This window comes from Leptosomus discolor, chromosome 2 (genome assembly GCF_034619465.1).
Source record: "Leptosomus discolor isolate bLepDis1 chromosome 2, bLepDis1.hap2, whole genome shotgun sequence".
Lineage (NCBI taxonomy): Eukaryota > Metazoa > Chordata > Aves > Leptosomiformes > Leptosomidae > Leptosomus > Leptosomus discolor.
In genome coordinates, this window is record NC_141392.1 from 12,290,001 (window position 1) to 12,305,419 (window position 15,419).

General features: G+C 43.3%; 1 protein-coding gene across 2 annotated transcripts in view; it reads left to right on the forward strand.

Moving 5' to 3' along the window:
• The window catches only part of PROX1 (prospero homeobox 1), a 36,395-nt gene that overhangs the window by 14,304 nt on the left and 6,672 nt on the right, over positions 1-15,419 (forward strand). The gene's annotated exons all lie outside the window — the stretch shown is intronic.

The following is a 15,419-nucleotide window of genomic DNA, read 5'->3' on the forward strand; positions in this document are numbered from 1 at the left end:
TATAGAACTGAAATGCATTTGCTTTGTCAAGCTGCAGGATGAAATGACTACTCGAAGTAAATGCTCTCTGTTTTCTGCTGTAACGGGTTTGTGGCTTTGATTAAGATTCCTGTTTACAGGCCAGCCTGGTAGCTCAGCAGACTATTGTTATCATTAACATGCTGACCCTCGGTGATACCACGGGAGAGTGTTTCTCCCTGCTGAGGATGGCAGTTTGCATTGTTCAGGTAGTCAGATGTAATGATGCATTTGAACAGGATGTGCGTGAGGGGGAGGCTCGAGTAATCCCATCCCTTGGTGGAGTGGGAAAGCGATGGTGGTACTAATTATTAATTTATTTTTTTTTGTCTGCACCTTTCACTCGGGGTCAGGTTGCATAATGAGCCCCCTCCTGTAGCAAAAGTGACATTTGTCAGCATAAGGAGGGTGGTTTCCTGCCTAAAATCCTTCAGGAGGATTTTTAGTAGTGCTTGTTTTCGCAGCATGTAAGTTCACATGATGCAAGAAAATCTTGAAGCAAAGACTTACTCAGCTCTCTTGGCTCCTTCCCCCTTTTCTGGGCATGCGGAGTCTTCTGGGAGAATAGTTGCATGGAAGGGGCAGATGAAGAAAGAGGAGGGAAGAGGATGTTCCTCGAGGGGTTTGCCATTCTTTGCGGCTGACAACAACATCCAGACTTCATGTTTGGTGTGCCGTGGCCCCTTCAGGCCCTCCTGAGGGCTCTGGCCCTGTTTGGTACTCACACACGCAAAAGAAAGGAGACTCCCACCCCTGGGAGGTGGGTCTGCCTGTATGCCAAGGTATAATAGCTAAATACAGGAAAAGAAAAGGAAATACGCTGAGAAGATAAGTGTGACCAACTTATTTCTGTCAAAATGTGCTTAAATTCCCTCAAGCTTTTTTTCTTTTTAGCGCAACTTTTTCTGTTTGCAGAACGTAGGTTGAAATGTTCTTTCCCCTCAAAAGTGCTCGTATCCTTGATGATTTCAGGCCCTTATTACTCCTTTTCAAAACGTTAGTTGCAGTGTTAATGTAAATGGATTACTCCAGTGAAGAATTGTGGGGAGCATATAGGTGTTTTCAGGTAGATAAAAAAATATAAATCTCATACGTTTAGCACCGCTAGTGATTGCAGTCTCCTTTTCTCGGCCAAGGGATCTAGCAGCTGGTAGGAAAGGAGCCCCTTGGGTTTTTTTCCCCGTCATGGAGGGAAAGAAATGTTATAAATAGGGATGGTTTGCAGATTCTTTCACTCAGTCTTTCTTGTGTTATCTAGCATAATGAGAATTTCCTAGAGGTTTAAATCTTGGTTTTACACTGAAGATCCAGCAGTTATGAAATCATTAAACTGTACGGTGCTGTTTTTAAAGTAGCCAATGTAACTTTTCCTGATAAATGCCCGGCCCTTCCCCTGTAAGCTGCAAAGCAAAAATGACAAGTACTGTGATGTTGAAATTGGATCCAAAAGGATTTAGCAAACTGAGCATTTGCCATATTTAGCATCATCAAAGTTCCTTCCTCTCATACTTCAGTGATGCTTTGCTGATCTTCTGATTAGTCTGATATGGTGTTTCTCTTAATTCACCTACTATTCCTAAATCCTCCCCCTTTATCTCTTCTTGGGTGCAATTTGTGCGTATACTTCACCACTCCTAAATTGACTATTAGGAAAAAATGATAAAGCTAAAATGTGCGTTTGGTCCATATCAGGCTGCGCCATTGATTTGCTCAGGAATCTGTGATACTGTGTTCCTTTCCCTGCGCATTGCAACTGACAGCTTGTAGCAAAGTCAAATAAGATGTTTAACAAACCACATGCCCTATCGTTTTTAGCTTTGCCATTGTACCGTTGTGGCTGTGAGCCAGGGACAGATACAACGCCTCCTCCAGTGCCATGCAACTTTGCCTGTGTTTTGTGTGCACGCGTGTGTGTGTAGCCACTTCCACACTTCTCTCTCTCACAGCAGGATTAGCTGGAGAAACCTGTGCTGAGCTGCACAGAGCAATTTGAAACTGAGTTTTGAGGGAAAAAAAAACCCCACTATTTTTTTTGTGGAAGGTGAAGATGCTTCTCTGCTCTGGGGCCATTATTCCAAGGAGTGAGAAGGTGGGTTGCCCTGGTGAATGAAAGCTACAGATGTCAGTGTCCCAGCACAAATGCCGAAGTTGGTCAGAAAGAGAGGACAGCTTGCTGTGCCACTTGATATCTGTCTCATCTCTGATGTTGCCATAGGCTTTTGAATGCCAGCTGCAATAATTAGTCAGGTATCATTGCTATGCATTGAAAGAAAAAAAAATCCCAAATAATTTCCTAACTCTCTTTCAAAATCCATCCTAACACAGATCATCAGAGCCTACAGTTGTGACTGTGGCAGGATGATTTCAAACAAGGGGGACACCGTACTGTAAGTTAAGATAAAAATATGGTTTAAAACCATAAATAAGGGTTTTTTTCCCCGTATATGTACTTACAACAAGCAGAAGAAATTGGCCTGAGAATGATACCTGGATTTTAGCTTTGCTTAGGTTCCCGCTCCTGCTCCATCATCCTTGTTCCCCGGCATTTTTTTGTAGTTCCTGTCGTTCTCCGTGTATTAACGTCTCTCTGCACGATGCCCGTTCCTTTTCCTTGTGGGCATTTAACGACTCAGTCTTGGTTCTGAAGTCTCAGCGTCTCTCTGTGCTAGCGATCTCGCTCTGTGCCCTCCTGCCTACTCCTTACACTCGCCACGCTCCTCTGCGTAGCGAGCAAATGAGCACCGAAGCAAGCCCCCGCACACGCCATCTTTCTGAGCTCAGCCTGCCTGCTGCTTCATGGGAACTCGCCCGATTTTGCAGACGTAGTTATTGAGATTGATCATAATAGTGAAACATCTGCCAAGCTGCGTTATTTGCACAAATACACTGTATGCAGTTTTGGTACAGTGGGGCTTGACGTGATGATAGCCTCTTTTCATAGCACTAGTTACGGCACGTGTCGTTGTTTCGAAGGGGGAGAAAACAATTTTTAAGAAGTTTGCTCTGCTTTTGGCAGGGGAAAACCATACTAGTGGGAAAAACCTAATTAAGACCAGTTGTACTCGAGTCTTAGCAGAATGTTTAACTTAAAGCACTCTGAGTTAGTCCTGTAAAAATCGATGAGTTTATGCAAAACAATTCAAATAACAACACCTATAAAATCTAAGTAATAACCTAGTCACATAAGTGGCCTACGAACCCTCGAGAGGAACGCTGGATGCCAACATTTTCAGAAGTGATGATGGTTTTAGGCCAGTTCCATTTTGGGATGCTCAACTGGAGATCTGTTAATGAGAGCCTCTTTGTCAGGAGATCCTTGACGGTCCATTCCCTGAAAATGAAGTGTGCCCAGCACTGCATCCAAAAATTAAGACATCCTAAATGATCGAAAATTCTGGCCACTCATGTGCTTATTTTAGGAACCTGTATTCTTCCCCAGTTTCATCTGCAGGGTTCATCTTGAACTGAATTGGTGTTCGTCAAAAGGAGAATTAAAGCCTTTGAACCTGATTCTTACTTAAACTAAGGCCACTTACGAGTGGTTTTGCAATACACAGGCACTGTAAAGTGCAATTTGTAACCACTCTTAATACTCCTTTACACAACTGGAGCAGTGCAAAATGGCCTCAAGAGAAGTGAAAATCAAGTCCGTAACTTGCTAACTTCCAACTCAGAGGTTGCTCTTTCCATATAAACTACTCTGCCATGGCAGTTGCTGCATTTCTGGTGGTACCAGCAGTGGGCACAGCCTAACGGGACAGTTGTTTGTTTCAGTATTAAACTGCTCGCATTTTTTCCCTCAGCTGTATACTTCCTCCTTGAAGGGCTTTATTGTTGTGGCATTTCAACATCGTTCTCAGCATTCTTAAAGACAAAGTCGGAAGGCTGCTGTCTGGTGATCTGCAGCAAGGAGAGTAAAGCTGCTTTGGCAATTTGAGAATAGCAATAACTGTCCTGATTCCTCTGAAGAAAAGCTGAAACGTGGGTGTCTAGATGGAACTTCTCTTTTACTTAAAAATCTTGGTTTCAGGAAATTTAACTGATGTCCTCAGGCCTTTTTATTTTTGTTGGGTTTTTTTGTTTTGTTTTTTTTTTTTTAAATTTTGAAGAGACTCTCTGTGAAACAGCAGAGCTTTCCTTGAAACTACACAGGAAATTAACCCGGTTTTTAATCAAGTAACAAAATCCACGGCTTGCACTAGAAGGTCCGTGCATTGCCTGTATCAATTAATGCTTATTAATCAATTTTTGCAGTTAGTTGAACTGCAGATCGTAGTTGGAAGCTATTAGGCAGAGAATCGCGAGAGGAATACTGTTGCAGGACTACACTCGTTTTTTTCTGTTTGTGTCCTTTGGATTCAAGGTGTTTGTATAATGAAGTTGGCTCATTGCTATATGATCTATTTTTTAATGTCATTACAATTTTAGTTCCCTCTGCCTTTTTGTCATTGGGTTACATTTAAGCACAGCAAGATCAACTTTAAACTTCCTTACTCAACAGCTTTATTAGTTATAACGTACCGTGACCTTTCTCAACATTCTTAAAGAAAAAGATACAGTGTAATGTCACTTTACTTTGCTTATTGTTCTTTGTTGTGGTGAACAAAGCATTTTCTACAGTGGCTATAGCACATAATTATACAGCTTTCAATAGCGGTGTCTTGGCACATATCAAAGTTCAGAAGAGCCTTTAGAAAAAAAAAGATGTTTTGTGGCAGCCTAGGGAGGGTCTCATCTTTCCTTCAGAAAATAGTTCAAGGCTCTTCTGTCAAGCTTCCCTACTTAGAGCTTTTTCTCCTCCTGCTTCATAAAGTTTAAAGGGGATTCAGTGGAGTTCTATGATCTATTTCCTTTGAAAGATTGTTCCTTTGCACAGAGAAGTCCTTTGACTTCAAGAGTTCACAGATTCATGTCTTTAGGTATCATATGTCTGACCTTATCAGTTACTCTATTTAATGTAGGAGAAAAAGTCTCAACTCTTTGTGTTTGTCTGTTTTGCCTCTGTGAAATGATTTGGTGAAAAGACCATCCTTTTTAACACACCACTGAGAGGCCGTTTCTGACTGTAACCTACCCTGTGGTTCTTCTAAAAAAAAAAAAAAAATTGTCCTTGTGTTTTGTGTATGGATGATTTCACAGTGAGAATAGAATTATACAAGGACAGACACACATAAAAAAATCTTTTGCTCTTTTTTCCTAAATGATCTATTGGCTATTTTGGTGGCTGCTACACTGGTTCCCCAACAGGCACAACCATTTAACAAACACAGAGATAGCGGCTGGAGTGCTGGGCCAGCAGTAGGTTTTCCCTTGCTTCGACCTACCCCAAAGGCCTTCATAATTAATTGTCCTTCAGAGATGAGGAAAGTTCAGAGACAGTGTGTGTAGCGATGTCTATTGTCTGACATTCAGTTCTCCTTCCCTCAGCTCTTTTTCTTCATTCCACAAAGGGTTATCAATAGGAGCAGGGAGCAAGCTCTCTTCTAACAGCTGCTGGTGGTGGCTGTAGCTTTCTGTGGAAGGTATCATTGTGTTCAGCCATCTATGGATTAAATGGCTGGAAAAGTTCTAACAACCCTTTCAAACGGGCGTGTTTATTTCATCTAGATTACACAGACCTATTTAGCTAATTAAAAACTTTCTCAGAACCCCTTCTCTCCTATTCAAGGGAAGAAAAAAATAAAACGCTGCTGTAATTATTAAGAATGGCGGCAATGAAACTTTGGTAAATAAATGAAAAACTTGATCTGTCAGCTTTGATCGAAACGCACCCAGATAAGCACAGGCTTGTTTGTTGAGTTGTTCTGTGGCTTTATTTTGTGGTTTGTTTTTTTTTTTTTCTTAGAGGGAAGAAAGGTGCACAATAGAAAAAGCATAAAAGAAAACATTGGTATAAGCTGTAACAGAAACAAACACTCACCCAATTTAGAAAACGGCCACAGTTCATACTGTCTCTGCTCCTGTCATCAAAGAGCAAAGATGCCGGAGTTTGCTAAACAGATTATTAATATTGTGCCTTCTGCGATTAATTTAGAATCCTCTGTGGCATAATTATTAAACTTCATATACAACAGAACAAAATTATATACATGCTTTCTTGTTTTCCCTGATGATATGCTAAACAAAGATATGGCGTGGTTAGTAGATAGGCAAGAAGTACAGTCAAATTAGAGCTGTTTATTAACAATCGTCATGTTACTGCTTCAATTAATTGGGCGAAGCCAAAAAGGACAAATACAATCATTCTTCCACTGAACAGTTTAACTAGCAAATTAGGGAGGTTTTAATAATTTTTTTCATCTTAAAAAAAAATTAAAAAGAACTCCACTCTGGACCTTCAGCTGCATTCTTCATAAATACATCACTTTGCAATGAAAAGGAATAATCATATAAAATGTTTTCTGGGCTCCATCTCACTTCCTTAGTGTTAAGAAGGACTGCACAACAATCAAGATGAATTATTGTACTGATTAAGTTATTACGCCTGGCATTTCGAAACAGGTTTTCTGTATTTAAGAAGAAATTGCGTACAAAGTAGATGCAGCTAATACAGTAATGCAAAAAAAAGATCATAAAAAATTAAAGTTATTCTTATGAATCTTTCATTAGAAGCAATGAAAAGGGACACTGGTGAAGCCATGTGCTTTGTTCTTCTGAGCTCCTCTTGTAGGGCCAGATCCTGCAAACAATTACGTACTTGAGCGTTCCTTCTGCAAGAGTCCTGTTGGCGCCTTCAGCATATCTCCTGCTCTTTCACAGTTTGCCCTCTTAGGCCTGTGGATTACTACCAGTGCTGTTCTACTTTATCAAACAGATGTTCCCTTTAAAAATTGACAAAAGTCCTGTAAAAAAATACACCACAAAATCACACAGCTGTACAGAGGCGAACACTTGCTTTTATGCAGGAAGAGCTGTTGTGAAATGATTTAAGGCTACTCAGAGCTTTTCAGATTACTCCCCACCGCAAATAACGTGTTAAGTACTAAATTGCCCTAAGCGGTGTTTTATTATTGATCAATAAAATAGTAATCTTGTCTTTTAGCGTGGAAAAATATTTTAGTGGGATTTTTCTTGGTTAAGTTCATGGACAGCAGTAAACCCGAAAGCACAACCCCCCCCAAAAAACCAAAACCCATCCTCGTTTGTTTCTAATTTTGCTTTGGGGGAATCCTAGGATTGTTCCAGCTGAATGGTGCAGGGTTTCTGTGCCTGTGCGCGTGTGTGCATGTAGTGGTGGTGCACTGTGTTTTGTTTTGCAGGTTTTGGGTTTTTTTTCTTTTACAATCATATGCTGGTACTCCTCCTTACTGCCTCATCCTCTTCTCAAACAAAACAACCCCCTTCCAAAAAAAAAAAAAAAAACAAAACCCCCCCAAAAAAAAGAAAATAAAGAAACCAACAAAACAAAACAAAACTTGGCAAACTCTTCCGACTCCTACTGCCATTTCATTTTGCATTCAACAAGGGGTAGTGGGAATTGAAACGTCAACTGGAGACTGAGAAAAGCACCAATTTATAGTGCGTTAGCCTTGCACAATTCAAGATTTCTTTTGCTAGCTGCACACATTATACCCAACATCTCGCCACTCTCTTGTGGCAGTTGTGAGGAATGGCTATTCCTTCCCGTGTGTGTACTACAGGCCTCTAAAGACTCTTATTTATTCTCTCCCATGTCACCTTGTGTACAGTCTGGTCTGTGACACTGATGGTGATTATGTCATTATTTTGCTCTGGGGGCTTTGGCACATCTGCAGAGCTGATGCACATCTTCTTTGTTACGCTGGCATACGTCCCATATCGCAAATGCTTCATTAGCCTTACTGCCTGCCTCCTTGCCAGACAAGAATACCCAAATCCAAGCTTCTTTTTGCTCTGGTCTTTTGTGTCTGTGATGAGCCTTTATTCATCTTCCTAGTTCTTCCCTGTTTTCTATTTTTCTATGTAAAACCGATTTCCAGATGTCCGTCATTCTCAAAAAATCCATCGTAGATGAGGAGTGAGAAGCAAGGTGAATTTTAACCCATGTCATCCCTCATTCATGTAAAGTCTTATCCCTCACAAGCTGAAATGCTTTTTCATTCATCCTGCATATAGAAAGAGTTCATTAGGCTAGGCGGTTCAATCTTAAAACAGTGTTTGCAAAAAAAAAAAAAAAAGAAAAAGAAAAGGAGGAAAAAAAGAAAAGGAAAATAAACCAGTGATTTCTCTTACCATTTAATAAATCCTAGTTGTGGTAATCATTAACATGCAAGTTGCACATGTTTCTTGCAGACTTTCTTAATTTCTTTTAGACAGCATAGCTAAATTTCTCACTTAGAACTTTTGGAGAAGCAGCACTGTCCCGTGAAGGAGGAGTGTGTTCATGAGACCTGATCAGCTGAAATTTCTTATATCCTGTTTTAATGTGTCATATTAAAAGGACATAAAAATTTTGTATGTGAACAGTGAGGAAAATGTTTGATCCTCTAAACTTTATCTAAGCTGCTTTATGTAAATGTCGTACCAGAGATGTGAAATGGATTAGCATACTAGCTTTGCAAGATTTTTCCCTCCTCATCCCATCTACCCCATGCTTTTTCTCCATGACACTGAACTAAATTCTGGGCTGGATTCTCACTTTCTGGTGTAAATCAGCTCCAGCAATCATTGCAGCTAATTAATCTGTGTCAGCTGAAGAGCTGTCTTTTGTTGTGTTACTATACAGTCAAGTGTGTGAATATATGTTAAACATTAATTGGAAGAAAGAAAACTAAAAATTAAGCGCAGACCTGAATTTGGAGTCACAGAGCCATCATGTTTATGGATGTGGGGTGGAGGGGGGTGTTGTTTGTATTTTTGTAAGGCATGCTTGCCAAAAGAGGACGTCCCAGCCGATACCGTCTCACAGTGCAGGGTCAGGGCTGTGTGACTGACTTTAACAGAAGTCTTACAGATAGGATTGCCCGTCCTATAGGACTTTGAATAGGTCACCTTCACGCGGAATACTGTTTGCTTGATATCTTCGATGTGTTTTAAAATGGATGAGAGTCGGGCTCTCATAATGTGAATTAGCAAACTGTCATAAGCTTTGGAAACAGTGGGAGAGATTAAGCAGCATTGTAACCCATGCTGATTTCTGGGCCAGCTTTCTGGGGTCCTGCCCTTTCTCAAAGCAGGTACCCCTGGGCTGGGAGAGCAGTGGCAGTGCAGATTTGGTGTGGAGTGCAATGGGGATGCTGTTTTCAAAGATACTTAAGTCTGTAAGGGCGAAATACTGAGGCTGTGAGGAAGTAACAGCAGACTATTGCAGGGGTCCATGAGGACTGTGTGTCCTTCACCTGCATGAGAGAGAGTTAACCTAGGAGGTGAAGTAGCCATGGTTCAGTATCCTACTGAAGTGACATTAATAACACAAGAAGTGAAATGAAGAAATACTGTTCAGTCCAAGAGGGAGGGGGTCTTCAGAGTACTGGATCACTTTCTGTAGCTACACAGAGCCCATCAGTACTAGAGTATAGCTGTATTTCGTAGTGCAGAGAAAGAGCTTGGCATCTTCCTAACTTGCGAGTGTGGGTGGGCGAGAGAGAGGGACAGACAGAAGGGCTGGCCGAAGGTAATCAGCATACTGGAGATGATTTCTCCCTGTAGATCTGGAAGGGTCAAGGTTCATCTTTCTTATCTGCAGAGGGGGAAGGTACACAGCCGGGCTCTGCCTCAGTTTGTGTGCCACCGGAGGGACTTGTGAACTGCCCTCTGCGGGGGGGAGTGGGTGTGGGGGGGTGGGTGCGCGGTTTCAAGGCTCTAGTGGAAATGTGCTGTCAGAAGAAGTTGTGTCCAGGTGGTGGTCCAGAGTGCTCAAAGATGTGGCCTTGAACTTCTTTCTGTAGTTAATGGAGAGGCTTTGTAGAGAGCAGCAGACCAGGGTGGCATGATCTCTGTTGCTAAGCAGAAAGACTGCTGCATTGATTGGGACTTTGGGGAGAATGGTGGCGTAGTCACATAAATGCATTTAAAGCAGTAGTCTACAACTTCAGAAAGTTTTTAGAGGAGAGAGGGGAGATCAATGTTGCAAATAAAAGCCCCTTAACTGCCGAGTATCGGTGTTCACGGGGAAGCCAAAGTGGCTTATCTCATGCAGTTGCGGAGAGGGCTGGCTCCATCAGACGAGGCCCAGCCTCGAGGTTATCTAATCCAGCGCTGTCTGGAGTTGCACCATTTCCTTCTGCAAGGGATAAAGAGGAGTCAGACAGGAGGCAGCTCAGTCCATTAGGATGTAAGACTGCCTTCTGACCTCACAGGCTTGCAAGGCTCACTGGTCCCTGGCAGGTTGGGCTCCAGATACCCATAAAAGCGTGGTTACGTTGGGAGGAGTTTCATCAGAGTTAACCGGGGGGAGCCTGGTCTGGTGGAGCCATCTTTATTTGCAACACCCCTCACCCATAACCATGCACAATTTCCTTCCCCTGCCCCTACCCTCTGCCATGGGAAAGAGGAAAGGAGGTACCCTGCTGCAGAGGGCATGCTTACCACCTTCATGACACCCCCAAAAGGACCCCGCTGACTGCCTATTTCCCTGCCAGACTGATTAAACACCACCTGCTTCCCATCCCTCTCCCCTGCCTCCCTCCTCACTCCCCCCACCCCAACACAAACAAAATGAGGGAGAGGGCACAGTTGGAGCTCTTCAGGGCCAGACACAGCGGACAAAGGTGACTGCAATGCAGAGAGATGGGAAGAGTGTGCAAGAGCAAGCAACACCAATTAAAGACGTTTACTAACTGTTACAATGGTTTTTTATTTATAAGATGTATTCTAGATGTATAAGCCTTTAATTATCACTTCTATTATGGTGTTAATGGTTCATCCACAGGGCCAAATTCTGGTTAACATAAAAAATCCCTGCACTCTACAAGCTCTGTGAACAAGTTTTCCTTTATATCCATGGTCTAACCAGCAGTTTCTGCCTGCCCAGCTCCTTTACGCATGGAAATACACCATGAAAGCAAAGGGCTTACTGCTGGTGAGAGACATACCTGCTCATCACAGTCCAGGCTGTGCCTCCTGGTCCTTCTGAGTAACACATCACATTCGCAGCTGGCTGATGTGTCCAGGAGAGTATGCAATAGCCTCTCTGCTGTTCCCGCAGTGGAGCCAGAATTGGGTGGTCATCCCTGTACTCACTTTTCTGGACAGGTTTTTTGTGGGTGCCTGTATGTGGTACCTGCCAGAATCTGGCAGCAGGGTGTGTAATATGCCACTTGGCATTGTAGGCAGCATCTTGTAGCAGATTGCATTTCACCACAATGGGACTGAGTTAAAGCTAGACTATTCCTGTGCATGTGAGTTTTATTCCTCCTTCCGTTTTTGAATTAGATAGCTTCTGGGGTGTGACAGTAACCCTCCTGTGATTCTTACATTTCCCACCGCATACTAAACCTCCAACTATCATAACCCGTAGGAGCCTTAGTGATTTTTCCATTCTGTGGCAATGCCACTGGCAATGCAGTAAGTTAAGGGCAATCAGAGTTTCCATTAGAAGCCTCTACATCTCATGCAGTTCTAATTCATCAGTAAGGCATAAAAGGAAATTTGATAATCATCTTCCCATTAAAACACTATCGATGATTTTTGAGGATGGGGAAAGGGGAGAACTGAACTGAATTTCAAGGTGCAAAAAGTCTAAATAAATGGTAAATGGAAAGTATTTTTATTTTGTTTTAGTCCACTCTACTTGCAAGTCTTACTGACTTTTATGCATAAAAACTAGCATGTAAGGGCTGTTGTGTTTGCACGAGAGAGTAGCTGTGTTTCCGTGATGGATAGGCTCATCCCCTGAATCACAGGCACAGCAGTCCCAGGACAGAGATCCTCTGGGGGTGCTGATGTGTGTGGGATGCCTCTCGCATACTGTGAAATGGGAAGATGGGTCCTAACAGGGAGGACCCCGGGAGGCAGAGGGGGGGGTTCAGCCGGAGCGAGCTGCGGAAGCGCTGTCGTATGTGTCCAGCCAGGGCGCGCAGCACCGACGGCTCTTGGTGCTCCAGCCGCCCAGGGAGCCTGCAGAGTACTTCCCAAGCTTTATTTGTGGAAAAGCTTAATTGAAATGCAAGTGATTAAATCTAATGTATCATGCAGTATCCATTTTCACTGCACTACCACTTTCACTTCCCCGATATTATCAGGCATCTCAGCAGCCCCACTGTCAGGTTTTTTCCTTGTAAGAGCCATGCCCATTCTCTCCCCTCTTTGTGAGCTTGGCGGAGGAGATAACAGTAAGCCAGCAGTAGATTACATGCCCCAAACTCTTCTCAAGGGATAAAGGATCTCAGCTTCATTTCAAACAAACATTTTTAAAATACATTCTTAAATCATTTGAGGGGCATGTGTTTTCCAGCTTTTTACAAAGAGTAAAAAGCTACAGTGTAACAGTAAATGCAATCAGAAACCTCTGTTACTTTCCTAATTTTTCTCTTTTGAGCCAGACTCGGGCTAATGCTTTTCCCTTCCCAAATGCCAGGCTTACTGCTGTATTGTTAGTGCTGTCCCAAAAGAGCGGGCTTCTCTTTGCGTGCCACAGTGGGAGAGCAGACCGTCTTGAGCAGCCACCCAATTTCTTGTCCACCTTTTTGTCTTTCCAAAAATTCTGGTTCGTAACAGATTTTTACAGCACGAGTTGTGAGAGGAAACTTGAAGGCAATAAATGCAGACCGTGGTGGCACCAGAGAGCTGCTGCTGTAGCCAGGGGGATTGGGAGTCATGTAGTGGTGGGCAAACTGATGCCCCGCTCTCTAGAAAGGTGGTGATTGGGAGAAGAGTGTGTTTACTGGAGTGTCCAATAGTTGAGGTATTTTTCATTTGTGTTTTTAAAATAAAAGCATCCTTTCCAACTATTTCCCTCTCCTCATAAGTGATAATGGAAGAGGCATTAGCCTTTCCATCGCCTGAGCCAACCTGTTTTTTTCTAAGAGGTGTCCAGGATGTTCAGCCAATTGAGTGATCTAATTAGCTGAAAATTGTTAATTTCCTTTACCTTATAAAGCACCTAACACAGAAACTGTTAAATAATGTTAAGTGTCAGACTTAAACTGAGAACATTGGGCCATATGCTGCTGTGGCTTTCGCGCCAAAAAGTGTAGCAACTTACTCCAAAACCTGCCTCCAATTCCTGTGTAGAAGCCAAAGCCTCCTGCTTGATATGCTGCCACACCAACTCGCAGGACTAAGATGGTCCCACGCAGCAGCTCGCTGCGCTCAGGGAAAAGAGTCTGTGCGTGAGGGGAGGTGACAGTCTGGATAAACGTGGCAGGGGCCAGGACACCAGCAAGGTGTTGCAGACGCTGCCCTTGCGAGCGCAGGAAAAGTGACGGTAGGGCAGTGCTGCTCAGGGCAGTTTTATCCTGGAAACGGTGGCAGATCTGTGCCTGCAGCTCCTAATTGCACAAGTCCCTAGTCTGTGGAGGGCCCGGTGGGTGGGTGGGATGCCTTGTAGCCCTTCATTAAGGCAGGAGGGTCCCTGGCTTAGTGTGATGCACGTGAGGAAGGAGCTGGTCCCAGCATCACCAGCCTCCCCGCAAGCCCACAGAGAAGTGGCTTCAGAAGTGGTGTGATGCCTCACTGTGTTACTGCTGGCTTGGCTCCAGCATTGCTCTGATGCAGTGTCTTACAGGTAGGGAGGGATACAGAAGGGCTTGTCCTCGATAGGTTTCCTACATGACAGGCTGCGGGTATGGGAATACACGTTTAGGTGCCAGCTTGACCCTGAAGCCCACAGGCTTAAATCTTCCTTGTGTGAGGAAGGGGCTCGGGGCTACCTGTGGGTGACTCAAGTGCAGTTTCTCCAGCATCTCCTTTCAGAAGGTTGTACTGTGCCCCCGAAGCTTGCCTTACCCTGACTTTGGGGGTGGAGGTGCCTGTGCACATGCAGTTTGTGCTTTGTATGAGGTTTTCTCAGCAGAAAGATTTCCCGTGAATCTCTTCTGCTGTTGCCGTACCTGTGCTGGTGCAGTCCGCTGTGCACACACATTAAAGCTCTCTGACCTGGAGCTACCCATGGTGAGACTACTCCCCTGACAGTGGACTTGCTTATCATCCTGGAGAGGTTCTCCATCACTTGTCTAATAGATGCTGTTACACCTTATGCTTGCCTTAAGGCTCCCTGCGGAGTCCCTCTCTATAGCCACTGTCTAGATCATCCAACTAGAAGAGTGATCTGGCCTTACCCCTCTCACCCCCTCCAACCTGTTTACCTCCTGTTACCACGACCTTGTGCTCTGCAACGTGAGCAGCCTTCACCAACTGAAGACCTCTGATCCTAAGTCCACTAGAGATTTTGGCTTTCCTATTTGGCAAGGTGACTTGTTGCCCACCAGGTCAATAGGAATAAAGACTTTTTAAATCCGTGATGTCCTGCAATGTTAAAAAAAAAAAAAAGCCACTTCCAGATAATTTAACCTCTCCTGACAGCCTGACATCTTGAGCTGTCTGCGCTGCACTTGTTTATTTCTGCTCATAATTAGGATCAAAAAAAATCCAAACACACACTCACCAAGAATTCTACTTTATATAAAATTTGAAAGTAAAATCAATCCTGGCCCAATCTTATCATTTTTAAAGTATGTTTATCCAGCTTTGTAGTAGGAACAAGCAGACTGTTTGAAGGCCACATAGTTTTCAAACCTTGGTTGCAACACGTTACCCCATTTTGAAACCGTCTTTATCTAGCCGAGAAAACTAAAATCTGTTTGACAAAGTAGCACTCCAGCCAGTTTATCTTGCAATATGGCTTTAGCTCACAGAGCCTATTGATTTCCTTAAATTAATGTTTACAGAATGCTACTGAATTTCACTCAACGGGACATTGTTCTTTTGAAGCTTTGTAAAATATGATACAGAGTGTTATTGCCGTTTGTTCCTTTGCTAAGACTGATGAAACATTTATTTTTTTTAAAGTGCAGCCTTGAACTATAGCTGTTTCCTACAAGTGTGTTTACTCTTGGAACATTAGTAATACAACACACTATCAGACTCCAGCACAATACCACAGGCAAAGTCTGTAGGTACACTGTGGCCAGCCTAATCGTATAAATGGAGCTGAAGTTTAACGCAGATTAGACATTGTATGAGAAAAGGTTTCAAGCTTAGCCCAGCTGTCCCTGTCTGAAGGATCTTCAGATTTGTACGCTACAGGCAAGCAGTTGTCTGACGCTGTTACAATATTAGAATGCTTGCGTTGGTCTTGGTACTTCTAAACATGGGACCTGTACTGAAAATTAGTGTCTAATCCTCTCCCTCTGTCCCCCCCAGACAAGGTGAATTGCTTTACGGTTGCCTTGTGTGTGGTTCAGAGGCTTTCGATATGGTTTCTGAGAAGGGCTTAAAAATCTGCTCCAAGAAGCGCTTGCATTACTTCTGACAACCACTCA